At 52.9% G+C, this 14,779-nt stretch overlaps 1 protein-coding gene across 3 annotated transcripts in view; it reads left to right on the top strand.

Moving 5' to 3' along the window:
* The first annotated feature begins 4,645 nt into the window (after positions 1–4,645).
* Positions 4,646–14,779, top strand: part of ZNF831 (zinc finger protein 831) — a 123,420-nt gene continuing 113,286 nt past the window's right edge. For 2 of the 3 annotated variants that reach the window (XM_067012648.1, XM_067012649.1), the window contains exon 1: positions 4,646–4,727. The gene's annotated coding sequence lies outside the window, so the exon portion shown is untranslated. The remainder of the gene's footprint in view (positions 4,728–14,779) is intronic. The other variant, XM_067012650.1, reaches the window with a different exon arrangement.

The following is a 14,779-nucleotide window of genomic DNA, read 5'->3' as shown; positions in this document are numbered from 1 at the left end:
GATAATGTGATTCCTCCAAATTTATTCTTCTTTTTCAAATCGTTTTAGCTCTTCTAGTTTGTTTGGATTTCCATATAAGTCTTAGAATAAAATTATTATTTTATTTAAGTTGGCTATTAAAATGTATTTTAAAGGGATACACATGAATTGGATCTGTTGGCTAGAGCTGTACTAAGTTGCATTTAAATAAAAATATAACTACTACAATTACAAAAACTCATCCGTAGACCGTGTGAAATGATCTCGTGAACCATCAGATTGGCCTGGACCCTTATCTCCTGGCACCTGTGTATCGGGCAAGGGGCTCTCCCTGGAATGCTGGCAGCGCTCCCTGGGGAAATACACATGGCCTTGCTTCCTCCTCTGGGGCTGGCTCAGCGGTGGCCTGACTTCACAGCAGTCATCCATGGCATGGCTCGAAGCTTACAAATTGACCCAGAGGGCAAGCTCTGCCCAACTGCAAGGCCCTATGTGCACCAAGTGAAGCAGTGAGATCCTCGCTTGGCACATCTGAGTGTCAGACGAAGAGTCAGGCACTGGGAATGGGGCAGAGCAGACACAGGAGGGAGGGAGCGCTCAGAAAGCAGCAGCCACTCACCTGGAGAGCAGCTGATTCCCGGAGGTGGGACACACCTGAGCCGGGAGCCCTGAACCTCCTCTGGCCTGGCCTCGCCGGGCAGGAAGGGGAGCTAGACCGCCAGGCACGTGAGCGCTGTCCTAGGTCCTGAACAGCCTCTTCCCTCCGAGAGACCTCGAGACCCTGCCGGGACGGTTGGGCTCCTCTTCACATCTGAGGCAGTGCTTCCAAAGTTTGGGGTTCACAGCAATTGTGGGGTCAGGTGGCACAGAATCTGGTGTTGAATAATGATGCATCGAGGAAGGGAAATCTGCTCCCTTTTCAACCATCTCAGCCTGGATAAGTAGGTCCCTAACGCTGGTCACTCCAGCACAGACCCCCCTTTTTTTTTGCGGTACGCGGGCCTCTCACTGTCGCGGCCTCTCCCGTTGCGGAGCACAGGCTCCGGACGCGCAGGCTCAGCGGCCACGACTCACGGGCCCAGCCGCTCCGCGGCACGTGGGATCCTCCCGGACTGGGGCACGAACCCCGCGTCCCCCGCATCGGCAGGCGGACTCTCAACCACTGCGCCACCAGGGAAGCCCGATTGTGGTTTTTGATAGTTATTTGCTCACATTTTTTCCTCTCTTCCAATAGTGCCTAGAATAAGTAGAGGTTCAAATTCTCATCAAATGAATGATTGAATCAACTAGATTTTTTCCATGATTCTTTGAATTTTTTTGGTCTTTTTTTACCTCAACTGACTATGCACCCCGTGAAAGCACAGACCATGCTTCCTTCTTTCCTTCACCGTTTTGCTCCTAGGGCCAAACAAAGTGCTGGCACGGGGAAGTTCTAAGATACATGGCTGTCGCCTGTCCTGGTTAGTGAACGGGTATGTGGATGGAGAAGGCACAGGGGCATTCAGGCCGGCCTTACTCTGTCTTGGCCCCTGGAGGAAGTTGATGTAATTGGCGAGCGTGGGTCCTGTGTGGTGTCCACGTCAGAAACGTGGCTGGTTGTTTTCTCTTTGAAAACCTCTTTGCAAGGGCGTTGGTCTCGACCCAGACCCCACCCCCCACCCCCCCGGCCCCCATCCTCCCTTCCTTCTCTCTTGGGCCTGGCCTGACCCTCACTCCATCCACGGCAGGCCTGGCCCTACCTGCCTCTCCCAGGCTCCCACCCACCTGTACTTCTCCATCAGCCAGGAGAATCTGTTTCCAGGGCCCAGACCCTGAGTCCTGTCCTGGGAGTCCTACCGGAACTGGGGAGTAGAGTGAGACATGGCCAGCTTTTCTCCCTTGAGGCTGGTCGGCCAGCCGGAACATGCATCTGAACTTGAATTTCACTTTCCCTTTTTGTTGGTCTCCAATAATGTGCTGTGTGCTGGGGATCCAATTGCAAGCCTGGCCCAAGATTTCTTTAAAAAAAAAAATAATAACCCAGCCAGGCCAGATACATTAGTGCTGTCAGGACACCGTTACCCTCCTTCAGAGAAAGGTCAACAAATAATTTCAGCTTTGTTTAAAGCCTCTTTAATGGATTCTGTAAAATGCTCTAATTACCAAAGATTATCCGTGGAAGTGCTTGCAAGCTTTTTAAAGCTTTTCTACGCCCATTTCACTCTGTTCACACAGAGTTCAAGTTCTCTGATATACTTAAGCAAGAGGAGGCATTTCTTTTCTTCCCCTTTCTTATTTATTTATTTTTCAAATCATGTAATTTGGAGTGTTTATAAGGCAGGCGGGTTTTCTCTTTTCTTGCTCTGAAACAGAGCTCTTACGCTACTTTCCGTCTGTTTCCATCTTACCACCCAGTCAGAGAAGAAATACCACCTAAATGATAAGGAAGTCTCTTACCAAATATAACATAACTACCTTCTGGTTTATTCAGAATCCTCACGTGTATTGTCTCATTTGAGCCCCATTCAGGGGGCTGGAGGACTCACCCAGACTGGGTCCTCCACTTCTGCTGGGCTGTTGACATTTGGACTGGATCGTTCTCTGTCGTGGGCTCACCCTGTCCATCCTTGTAGGCTGTTTAACAGCATCGCTGGACTCCACCCACTGGATGCCAGTGGTACGGTCTCTAGTTGTGGCAACCATAAATGCCCCCAGATATTCCCAAATGTCCCTGGGGGGCGAGATCGCCCTTGGTCAAGAACAGTTTTCAGATGAGGAGGCCAAGGCTTGCCCGAGGTCCCCATGGCTAGTGAGCCGTAGAGCTGGAGTCTGTTGGCACTGACGAGCCACCGTACCCCCAGTCCAGCAGAGTGCACCGCATTTTCCTCCCCTACCCCCTGTTCAATTCCCCTGCCTGTCCTCCTGCCATAGTCCTTTTTTTTTTTGCGGTACGCGGGCCTCTCACAGTTGTGGCCTCTCCCGTTGCGGAGCACAGGCTCCGGACGCGCAGGCCTAGCGGCCATGGCTCACGGGCCCAGCCGCTCCGTGGCACGTGGGATCTTCCCGGACCGGGGCACAAACCCGTGTCCCCTGCATCCGCAGGCGGATTCTCAACCACTGCGCCACCAGGGAAGCCCCATAGTCCTTTTTGACGATGTGTCTGTTCACAGATTTCTCTCCTAGAGTTTATGTGCTCATACTTCTACTCTTCTGCCTCCTAAGTCTCATGCCCTCCAGGATCAGACCTGTCATCTGATCTTTATAGTGTCCAGCAGAGGTCTGTGAGCAGGGCACCAGAAAACGCCTCCAGACTCTGCCCGCGCGGGGATCCAGCCGCAGGCTGTCCCTCATCCCTGGGCTGCAGAAGTGAGGAGGGGACCCACTGGGATGGGAGAGAACATGCACTGACAGCCCCTCACAGCCCTGAAAAATTGTCTGCTTCCTTCATGTTCCTTGTCCAGCCAGAACGACAGTCTCTAGTTCATTGGTAACCATCCAGGGCACCCATGTTAATAACAAGCTGCGAGTAACCTGAGATGGGGACCTCTGACCTGCCTGGGTCCCAGGATCTCTCTCTGCCTGCCCTCTCTTGCTCTCTGGCTGAAAGAGTTGATTTGGGTCAGGCCACCACTGGGGGTGGGGAGCAGAGGGAAGCGGATATGAGTGTGTGCGTGTGTGTGTGTGTGCGTGTGCGTGTGTGTGCGTGTGTGTTGTTATTGGTGGTGGTGGTGTTTGGGGAGAGGGGATTCGTCTAAGGTTTACACATTTTGGAAATGTTGGATTAAGCAAAGGCAGATAGGATCGTTTATTGCAGGACTTCTCAGAGCCTTTACATTCAAACACGCTCTGTGACTATCTCAGAGCAACAGTTCTCAAAGTTATTTGGTCACAGGACAGTTTTTTTTTTTTTTTCCTTTTCATGGAGTATCTCATGCCAACTCTCACAGAGTATTCCTCGGGAAAAGTTTCACCAGATATGAAAGTGCACCTCATTCCCCTTTGTCGGCCAGTTCTAAGGTAGCTTTGAAACGAGGAGGGCTAAAGGTGGCCAGATGAGGACACCCAAATCCTCCTTGGGCGTGACGGGTCTCAGTGGCTGAATCTGGGCAAGACCCCGGAGCAGAGAAAATTCCTGCTCAAATGTCTGGGCACGCCCAGCACCCTGGGGGTTGGTCTCGATGACCTGACGTACCCGTCCACACTGGTGGCCCTCGGGGTGGCCGGTGCACCGGGAAGAGACGGGGCCCGGAGGACCTGCAGAGAGAGACGCCCACCCTCGCCCACCTCCTCCGAAACCCGAGAAGGGCGGTGCCAGGGAGAGAGCGCAGAAAGAGAAAGGAAAGCAGAAGTTTCCATTCGTACCGGATGGTTTTGTTTTTTTATCTGTTTGCAAATGTTCAGTGTGATGGTTTGAAACCCAGCCGTGTAGCTGCCGTCGCCCACACACAGAGCTGCAGTGGCGCTGAGCATCGGCTGGCAAGCCGTATCCCCAGCATCGGCCATTAAACCCGAGCCCACACCAGGGCAGGCGGCAGCCCTACCCCCCGGGGGCCCTCTGCCACCCCCGTCGCCCCGGCACCCCGACACGCAGCACCCTCCACACACACAATTAACAAAAACTTGCGGCATTCGCTTTCCTCTAGAGAAGGCATAAAGAGAAGCAAAGGCAGAGATGGGACGGACAGGGAGAATTCTCCTGCCTCATCGGAGCCACCGGTTCTCGGGAGAGCGCGGCAGCCTCCACCTGCCTGTGGACTGACCACTTCAAGGTGAGAGAGGTCTTTGTGATTTCTTTATGCACCTGGAGGTCTGGGAGGCAAGGCCAGATGAAGGGATCTGAATCACTGAGCCTTGTCTGTTGCCTCCTGAGTGATTCTCTCAGGCAAGCATGATGGACGCTTCCTTCCAAAGACACGCGCTTTTCTCTGACACAAGCCCCCGCTCAGGTCCCCGTGAGACCTTTGGAACGAGGGGGTTTCTCAGGGCCCCCCTTCACCTCTCAGCACAGCCTCCCGAGCCTGAGGTGTGGACTAAGGTCTGACCCTGCCTTTGGCTTGACCTGTTGATTTCCAACTAAGGCTACTGACCTTCTTCCCTCCAGTGAGCACTGACCCCAAAGTGGGTCCTCTGGGACCCTATGGGACGGTTCTCCATCCAAGGGGCTTTGGGAAACCTGTCTCCCCAGTGGCCCCAAGCCCGGTAATCAGAAGCAATCAGACCCAGCTGTCCAGCTAATCTGTATGAAATAGGCTTCCTTCCCGGTAGAAATCAACAAAGTTTAAAATAGAATGGACTGTAATCGGAAGCGAAGCTATAGAGTTCTGTGTGTGAGACAACAGGCAGAAACATCCGCATGGAAAATATTAAGGACAAATTACATAGCTCACCACCATGTGGGCCGGGAAAAGAAATGATTCCCTTGCTTATTATGCGTGTTTGTGGGTCGGAGGGGAGCCGAGCGGGGACATCTCCTCTGGAAGGTTTCAGCCTCTCTCGACCAGAAGGAGAGAAACGAAAGAAGAACGACAAAGATGGAGGGAAAGGAGAAAGACCATAATGTACCGTACGTGGAGAAGAGAAGCAGATAAAAAAGCTCCGAATTCTGTGCAGTCAGGGGATGAATCAGTTGGCATAGGTCTATTTTTAGTCTCCAAGATCTGCTGTTACATTTTGCCTGGCATTAATTAATGTCACAGGCGTGTCTCATCCGCAGGTTCTGAAGGCCCTCAGTATGTCATTCACACCGGGAGGTGTCGATCCTCATGTATGGGCGCTCTCGGGCCTTGGGGTCTGGTCTCCAACACAAACATGGGTCCAGAAAGTTCCGGTCTCTGACCTTGCCCTCTCCGGGTGTATCCGTTAATCTCCTGGCTTCAGCCCTTGGATGTCTGGCCACTGGCCAAGGGAGAATTGCAATTGTTAGGCTTTGTTTTTCGAAAAGGAAAGGCTGTGTGAAGCTGAAATTGGGAAAAAAAGATGTTGGATCATGGTTTGGAATAAAAAAAATGGCTTTGGAGACAACTCTACCACCACAAAGAAGAAGGACGGGGCTCCCTAATCTCCAAACTGGGCTGATGTTGACAAAGTATATTTCATAAACAGGGACTATCTCCCAAAGTAGTTAAGACGAAGTGTAGTATTTTAGTAGGAGCTCATTATGGAGCTGGGGTTGATCAGATGTTGGCTGAAATTGCGTGCGAGGCTAATTACCCTGCAAACGCCTATTCATATTTCAGAGCCCGGGCTGTACATTGGAAGAGCCGTTTAAACGCAGGGATTGTTGTGAGCAGGGTGTCTCACTCTCCGAGGTGATAACAGGATAACAGCGGCTCGGGCAAGAGGCCAGAATGAGAAACAGTGGGTCGAGTGGTAGTCGAACTGTTGAGGCAACTGTCTTTGTACATTTGCCACAATTATTAGGTCAATAAGAAAGGGAGAATACATCCCGGCCCCTAATGAGAGGACACATCCCTTAGGCTCTCTTAAATTATTCACAATATCCCCCCATGGCCCTACAGTCAGACACAGTTGTTGACAGCTAGGTGCTCAGAGCTGTGTGTTGAGGCCTGTGTGTGGTCCTCGTTTAGCCCATGGGTTGTTCTTGGTTGGTCCATCCAAGACAGGCACCTGAACAACCCATTGAGGGGGCAGGGAGAGTCCCCAGGGCATGTGGCTGGCCTCTCCGTTGAGTGGAGAAACGCAAAGTGTGTAGATGATCTCCGGTGGCCATCGGGAAAGTCCATTTTCAGGTCGGCAAGAAGGATTACCATCACTGAGTTGGGGAAGTTCTTAAGCAGGAAGGTCAGGACCACCGAGAGACTGTGAGCAGGCAGGACGCTGACCTTGGGTGTTGCGTCCAGAGATTGGGTTCTATCTTTCTATTCAGGCAGACGACTCAGGGATCCTGAACCCACCCAACCTGAGCTGCGTGTGTCTGGGTGAGAACACCAAGCTCCCTGGACGCGGGCCCGTCACATCCTCTACCGGGACCTCTTTAGCATCCACAGCGGGATTCTTCTGGGCTGGGAGCACCTGTGTTCAGCTGGCAGGGGCCGTTGGGTGGTCAGCCAGTGGCTGGGTAATGGGAATTCCATCGGTAATGGGAATCTCTGGGGTCTTCCGGGTCAGCCATGTCTGTGGCCACAAATGTACAAGACGGGTGCCCATCTGGGCACGTTAGACAAGGCAGGGGACCTTCAGGCTCTTGCCGTCTGTTTGAGACGTGACCAGATGATGTCATTCGAAAATCAAGTGAAAGCTTCCCCCAGTGCTGAAAGCCTGGAGTCCTTCTGCTGCTTTGTAACTTCTTTATGCACAGGGAGGTCTGATATACGAGACCAGTTGAAGAGATCTCAATCTCCTAATTGTGATCAGAGAAGGTCTGACTATGTCTGTCCAGTGCTGTGCTTGGGAGGGAGGGCTTTGCCTGCATCTCTTTATCTAATCCTTGTAACGCCCAGGGAGGCTGCCGCTGTCCCTATCACCTCCTGATGGAGGAGGACCCGCAGTCCTACGTATGTTATTTTTTGCATTTATTTTCAAAACACAAACATTTGGCATTGCCTTTCCTAGCAGATCCATCGATCTTACTGTAAAATAACCCTTCCCCCTCAGAGAACTCTTTAAGGAGAATTCTATGCTCACTCCCTCCTGGGCGAGGCACCTGTTTACTCGTAGTGTCTACAGGGGTGGTCCCTGACCCCTTCTGGAAGTACAGGGACCCCAGTGGAAGAGCCCAAGCTCAGCCCATTGGAGGGATGGACTGCAGGGTCCTGAGCAGGCGGCCTCCCTGCTGGTTTCGTGCCCATTTGCCGGTGACTCTGAGTGAAAAGTAGAAGCCCCTGAGCTCCGTTCCTTCCCTCTGGACCCCACCGCGAAGGTCAGCAATTAGGCAAGTGAGCGCCTCTGGTTCTGGGATGGGCCCGGTTGTCTACAATACGATGGGGAAGCTAGACAAAAGTCCGGGGCGGAGGCGCTTATCCCACATGGGGTGAGGGCTCTCCAGGGCCCCTCACTCCCAAGCAGCCCTGCCCACAGGGCCTCCCTGCCCACCCCCTTCCTCTATGACCGCCGAGGGCCTCACATCCTGGGGAGATTCCTAGAAATGGGGTCTGTTGATGCAAACACACGTGCCCCTCGCCACAGGAAACGTGGCCTCGCATCCACGATGGTAACCACCCAAGTCCCCGGCAGAAACCAACGAGGAACAGGTTTTCGATGTTTAACTAAATTTGGAAACATGTGTTCTCCCTCCCCTTGTCTCTCCCCTTGGCAATTCTCAGTTTACCTCACGTGGAACCTCGGCCCTCCTTCCTATCCTACGTGGGGAAGCTGGACGTTTAGGAAATAAAACCTGGGCTTAGCTAAAAGCTGGGAGAAAACAGGATATTAGTGATAATAGAAGCCAGTGGGCCTGGGGTCCCAGGTGGGGCTGTCAGATAAAGTAAAGGACACCCAGCTGAATTTGGATTTCAGGGACCGTATGGATACTCGTAGTATACGGATTGCACGGCACATACTTTTACTAGCGTATTATTCATTGTTTCTTCGAGACTCAAATTTAACTAGGCATCCCGCCTTTTTTTTTTTTTTTTTTTTTTTTTTTTGCAGTACGCAGGCCTCTCACTTGTTGTGGCCTCTCCCATTGCGGAGCACAGGCTCCGGACGCGCAGGCTCAGCAGCCATGGCTCACGGGCCCAGCCGCTCCGCGGCACGTGGGATCTTCCCGGACCGGGGCACGAACCCGCGTCCCCTGCATCGGCAGGCGGACTCTCAACCACTGCGCCACCAGGGAAGCCCCTCGCCTTTTTTTTGAAGTATAGTTCCAAAAATTGCAAAATTTTCAATTAAAGTATAGTTGATTTACAATATCATGTTGGTTTCAGGTGTACAGCACAGTGATGCAGATATATATATATCTGCATAAGAATATATATATCTACCTGCAAATATATACATATCTGCAAAAGAATATATATATATTCTTTTTCAAGGCATCCTGCATTTTTATATATTTTCTATAAATATAGTATCCGTAACGCAGGGCACCCCCTCGTGACACTCAGAAACTTGATCTGGGAAGAGTTGGGGTGAGTTCTCCATCCGACTTTCTTCCCGGGCTCTGATGAGGAGGATAAGGCAGCCTGTGCCCTCAGCGCCAGGCACGTACTAACATCTCACGTGCGGGAAAGTCTCCTTGGTTCTGCCCAGGGGGAGGTGTGATGAAATTCGTTGTCCAGGGGAGAAGCTGAAGCCCAGGGATGCTGGTGTGACTTGCCAGGCGCTCAGACTCAGCTCCCGGCCCGTCTCACTGCCTAGTACTTTCTGGCAGTGGGTGGGTAAGCAGCATGAATGCCGAGGAAAACCAGGCTTCAGAGGAGCAGTGATAACAGGTTAGCTCGGAAGCGCTCTGTGCAGAGATGGGAACGGCTGTGTCAACACGGGCATATTATATGCAGATACACTGGGCCCGCCCGGCAGTGTGTACCTGGGTGGGAGGCCACGAGCACAGCCCCCCGCCGTCCTGGGTTTCTGGTTGGGGCAGGTGTACCGGGCTGAGCGCTGTGGGGGCCCCGGGAGGTCTACGTTCACGGGGCGCATGTGGCCTGGGGCAGGAGGCATGTGTGTGCGTGAACAAACACGCCCACGTGCTCTGTGGCGTGGCGGAGGATGCGAGGGGGCTCGTGTGGAGGAGGATGCGTGAGGCAGGGGGGGCACACTGATGTGTGTGTGACTTGCCACCTTGATCTTTGCACGCCCAGCGAGACACACGGCTCCTGTCTCCCGGGATACCCTTTCCCGGGGCTCCTCCAGGCTCCCTGTGGGGAGGAAGAGGCGGCCTCTCTTTCTGGGATCCTCCCTCCAAGATGCCCAGGACCGGTCACTGCTGATGAGAGAGTAATCACAGCAGTAAGGGCTCTCATTAACACTGACTGGGGTTGGAGGTCCACCCCGCTGTGGGGGGCACCTTGGACTTAATTCTCCCAGGTGCCTGGTATTACTATTGTCCCTGCCGGTCAGAGGAACACACAGAGGCTTTGAAAGGTCAAGTAACTTGCCCACAACCAGTGAGAATGGAGCCTGGGTACAACCCCAGGTGCCCTTAAAGCCCCTACTCTGAGATTTGGCTGAGGAGACCCCTGCCAGGGGAGGATTAAAGGAGAGGATTGAAACCTGGCTCCTGGGCACGGACTTTCTGGAGGGGGTGCGTTCTTTTCGAAAGGTCTCTATGGAGATTGGCAACAGTTTTAACTGAGATGCTTTGGGATTTGTGCTTTTACGGTTTACAGGGGTGGCCTCAAATGTTGGTGCCAACAGAACCCCATGTGCTGGGAGGTGCTCGCCAAGAGAGGCGCTTAGCCCACGGAATGATGACGGGGAGGGACTGCCCCAGCCCCTCTCTCTCGTCTGCCGAAGAGAGCAGCTCGGGTGAACGGCTAAGCATGGTGGCACGGACATCCTCTCAGGCTTCCTGGAGGACTTGAGAGCTAAGTTTGCTGCAAAGCCATGAGGTGCAGAGGAAAGGAAGGAACACCCCAGGCCCGGGTGTAGCTCCTGCGGGGCCCCTACAGGGCAGGAGTGTAGGAGCTGAGAGGCCAGGGCGGGCTGGGCTGCAAAACAAGAAGCAGTGGGGTTTGGGATGGGGCCACAGAGTGGGACAGAGGCCAGCGCCCTCTGGACCACGCAGGCAGTCATGGCGTTCAACGTCATGGCGTTGAAACTAGAGTGGGCGTGCGTGGATGGGATGCTGTGTTTGAAAGCCAGCCCTCCGGTCACGGAGAGGAGCGTGGGGTTTGCGAGGGGCCTGGGGGTGAAGGTAGGTCACTGGATTGGAGCCGTCGGTGGGCGGACAGTTCAATCCAGATCCCGCTTGGCTGTCAGCGGCATCCCCAGCCCAGCAAGCTGAGCGGCTCCTGCGGACCCTGTTCCTGAGTTTGTCCCCGCTTGGCTCCCTGCCCCACGCCCCTCCTCCAGAGAACACATGCACTGGCTCCAGACCCGCAGTGTCCGAGTGCTTCCCCTCGGGGCCAAACAGGGCACAGCTGGACCCCACGAGAACAGGAGGGAGTCAACACGACGTGAAGCATGCCTGAGCCTCACTGCCTGACTTTTTTTTTTTTTTTTTTTAATTGTGGTACGCGGGCCTCTCACTGTTGTGGCCTCTCCCATTGCGGAGCGCAGGCTCCGGACGCACAGGCTCAGCGGCCACGGCTCACGGGCCCAGTCGCTCCGCGGCACGTGGGATCTTCCCGGACCGGGGCACGAACCCGCTTCCCCCGCATCGGCAGGCGGATTCTCAACCACTGCACCACCAGGGAAGCCCTCAATAAACTTTTTATCTTGGTATCATTTTAGGTTTACAGGAAAGTTGCAAAATTAGCACAGGGAGTTCTCGTGTCCCTTTGCCCCCATATCGTGAGCCTCTTACACACACACGGGGCGTGTGTCATTATGGAGAAGGTGGACGTTGATGCGTGACTGTAACTGAATTCCAGACGTTATTTGGATTTCCAGTCTTTCCCCGAATGCTGGGTTTCTGTTCTAGGAGTCAAGTGAGGGTCAAGGGGTATTTTCTGATATATATATATCTTTTAAAAAAGTGACTACCCAGGTAGTTCTTTTAATGGATATTACAAAAGTATATCATGACCACATCAACTATGATTACGGCTTGCAAGCAATTAAATGAGGAAAAGCAGGTCGACTTGAAGAAATATAGATGAAGATGATGTGCAGCTTTTGGGGGATGCGGCTTCAGGCACGTGGTGGCGCAGCTCCTTCACTTCACCACTCTGCCGAAAGGGGGGCACTGTGCGAGGTCCCCCAGAAACCCGGTGGCAGAGTTCCGGCAGGAGGACTGGCCCAGCGGGAGACTCCCATGCTGGCACCCCTTCCACAATCCAACAGCGTCTCCCTCCTCACCTGGATGAAGGCAGGAGGTGGAGGTGAGGGAGGCTCTCGGTGGGAATAAAGTTTCCATTTCAATTATTCAGCTGAACCTTGACCCCCCCATTATCATGGATAATCAAAATCCGGCTGGATGCATCATGTTTTAAATAAAAACATGGTTGAAGTGGCCCTGAGGACGTGCCGGCAGATAATTGCACGGACCACTCTTGCGATTACACTTGGGGGTGGGGGACACTTTTCTATCTGCACAGAAATGAGAACAACAGCTTTAGGGATATTGTCACACGTCCCTGGAGTGCTCCTTTCTACAGGGACTCCACAGGTCAACCTCATTTCTCATTACACGTGGATCGTGATTACAAACCTCTTTTGACAATGAGGACGTTAAGGGGAACCGAACCCAAAGAGGGAAGGGGTTTAAATGAAAATCTGAGTGTGTGTTCCCCTGCCTCCCCCCGTGAAGCCCACCGTGACACACTTTGCATTTGATGAGCTCGGAGCCTCCGCGGTTTTCCAAGCCGGGCAGGTCCCACTTGCCTGGTAGGTGTCTAAGTCCCTCAGTGCAAGATCTGGGTTTGGCTCAAGGCCAGAGAAGTTTCATCGGGCTTGTCACTCAGCAGATATTGACCTTGGGCTGACATTGTGCAGCGGGGCAGAGGACACAGAGGGATGCCCAAACAATCACTTAAGACCCATGGGACAGGTAACCCGAGAAGGACAAGAGATGTGCTGTGAGGGTCCGTCTCAGGAGAGTCCAGAGGAGAAGCATGATTGTCTGTTCTGATCGGTCTTTCGTGCTCTCCGTTCTTCACAAATTGTCCCACTGGATGTACAAGAGTTGAAACAAACAAACAGCAAACAAACACATCTGTTCATTTCCGTTCATTTAACACAGCTTTGGGGATCCTGATGCTGTTCTAGGCCCAGTTCAAGGCTTTGCAGAGGCCCTCGGAGGGCAGGGAGAGGAGGGCAGGTAGCAGGATGTGGGGAGAGAGCCCGCACCTGGGGACCAGCCCGGAGACAGTCGCCTTGCAGGAACTTCTGATCTGACTCACCCGAGGCTCCGAGAAGCACTTCTCGGCGCCCTGCTTGCTGGCGAAGCTGAGCCGGGTCGCCGGGCCCCAGATTTCCTGCACGGACTCACCCTCGTGCCGAGTCCTGGGTGAGGCAGGTGGCTGCTCTCAGAGTTACAAGAAGGGTGCCAGGGGCAGCCGCCCCACCCCCGTGGCTTTCTGCCATGTGACTGCATATTTGGGCGCTGGGGAAGGTTCTGGGGGCTGAACCCCAAGGGCGGGGGGTCATTCTACTCGCCCTGGTCCCAGCTTCTGGACAGGAATGTGTGTCGAGGGGTGCAAGGGCCACCCAGCACCCACTTTACGTGCATTGCTCTTCCCGCCTGGTCTCCCTCGGACCCTCAGGGAGGGTCCGTCCTCTCTGTCCTGGCTTTGCTGCCTTTCCTTTTAGCTGCACCTAAGGGCCTCGCTGTAAAGAACAGTCATTACAGACTGCAATTTTGCCAAATGAGCCTTGCTTTTAACAAGAGAGTGAAATACCTTTTTTGTTTGTTTCCTTGAGGGGAAAAATGGCCCAAGAAGGCAAGTTCACAATCATTTGGAAATGACTTTTTTCTGTCTTTGTTGACTCTTGTCACATGCTCAGTGGGTTGGTTATCTGCTGCCTGCTCTGGAGACTTGATTTATATGACAGTGCTTAGAACAATTGGAAGGGGAGTGATTATTTATTATCTGGAGATATAATTCACGTACCATAAAGTTTTCTTTCTAAAGTCTATGAGTTAGTGATTTTTAGTGTATTCGCAAAGTTGTGCACTCATCCCAATGATCGAATTCCAGAACATTCCACCACCCTCCAAATAACCTCCGCACCCATTAGCAGTCACTCCCCTCCCTACCCCCAGCCCTAGGGAACTACAAATCTGCCGTCTGTCTCTACAGATTTGTCTCTTCTGGACATTTCATATACACGGAATCAGACAATATGTGGTCTTTGGTGTCTGGCGTCTGTCACTCAGCATAGCAGTTCTGGGGTCCATCCACATCTTAGCAGGTGTCAGAACTTCATTCTCTTTTTATTGCCTGATGATACCCATGGCATAGATATGTCACATTTTGTTATATAATCATCCATTGATATATGTATTTTCAATTAACTCCAAAGGATTTATTTATTTATTTATTTATTTTTGGCTGCGTTGGGTCTTCATTGCTGCGCATGGGCTTTCTCTAGTTGCGGCGAGCGGGGGCTACTATTCGTTGCGGTGCGTGGGCTTTTCATTGCAGTGGCTTCTCTTGCTGAGGAGCACGGGCTCTAGGCGTGTGGGCTTCAGTAGTTGTGGCACGTGGGCTCAGTAGTTATGGCCCGTGGGCTCTAGAGCGCAGGCTCAGTAGTTGTGGCTCACGGGCTTCGTCGCTCCGTGGCACGTGGAATCTTCCCGGACCAGGGCTCGAACTCGTGTGCCCTGCATTGGCAGGTGGATTCTTAACCACTGCACCACCAGGGAAGCCCCCTTTTTTTGTAAAGTAGCTTTTGTACAGGAAAACTTTCTCATTAATTTATCTTAATGAAGTGCATTCACACTGTAACTTGGGAGCAAAAAAGGCAAATCAAAGTCCTTTTCAGATATAGAGACATTCATTCCTGAGGGTTTCCTTGGTTAAGCCTGGGGAAACATCTGTCCCAGGTCCTGGAGAGAGGTGGCCGGCCCGGGTCAGCCCTTTCTGCATTCCTTTCCATAGCTCTCTGCTCCTGGGAGTTTTACCCCACTCCAGGGGAAGGCCCAGCTCTTCAGCATGAGAGTTTGGCCTTTAGTTGGTACCAGACCCTATTTCTGGTCTCCTCCTCTCCATGCCCTTGTCCATGGCTGCCCTGTGGCCCCCTCTCTCCCTTTCAG

Source organism: Kogia breviceps, chromosome 14 (genome assembly GCF_026419965.1).
Source record: "Kogia breviceps isolate mKogBre1 chromosome 14, mKogBre1 haplotype 1, whole genome shotgun sequence".
Taxonomy (NCBI): Eukaryota; Metazoa; Chordata; class Mammalia; order Artiodactyla; family Physeteridae; genus Kogia; species Kogia breviceps.
Note: the sequence above shows the minus strand (reverse complement) of the source record. Positions and strands in the feature narration are given on the sequence as shown.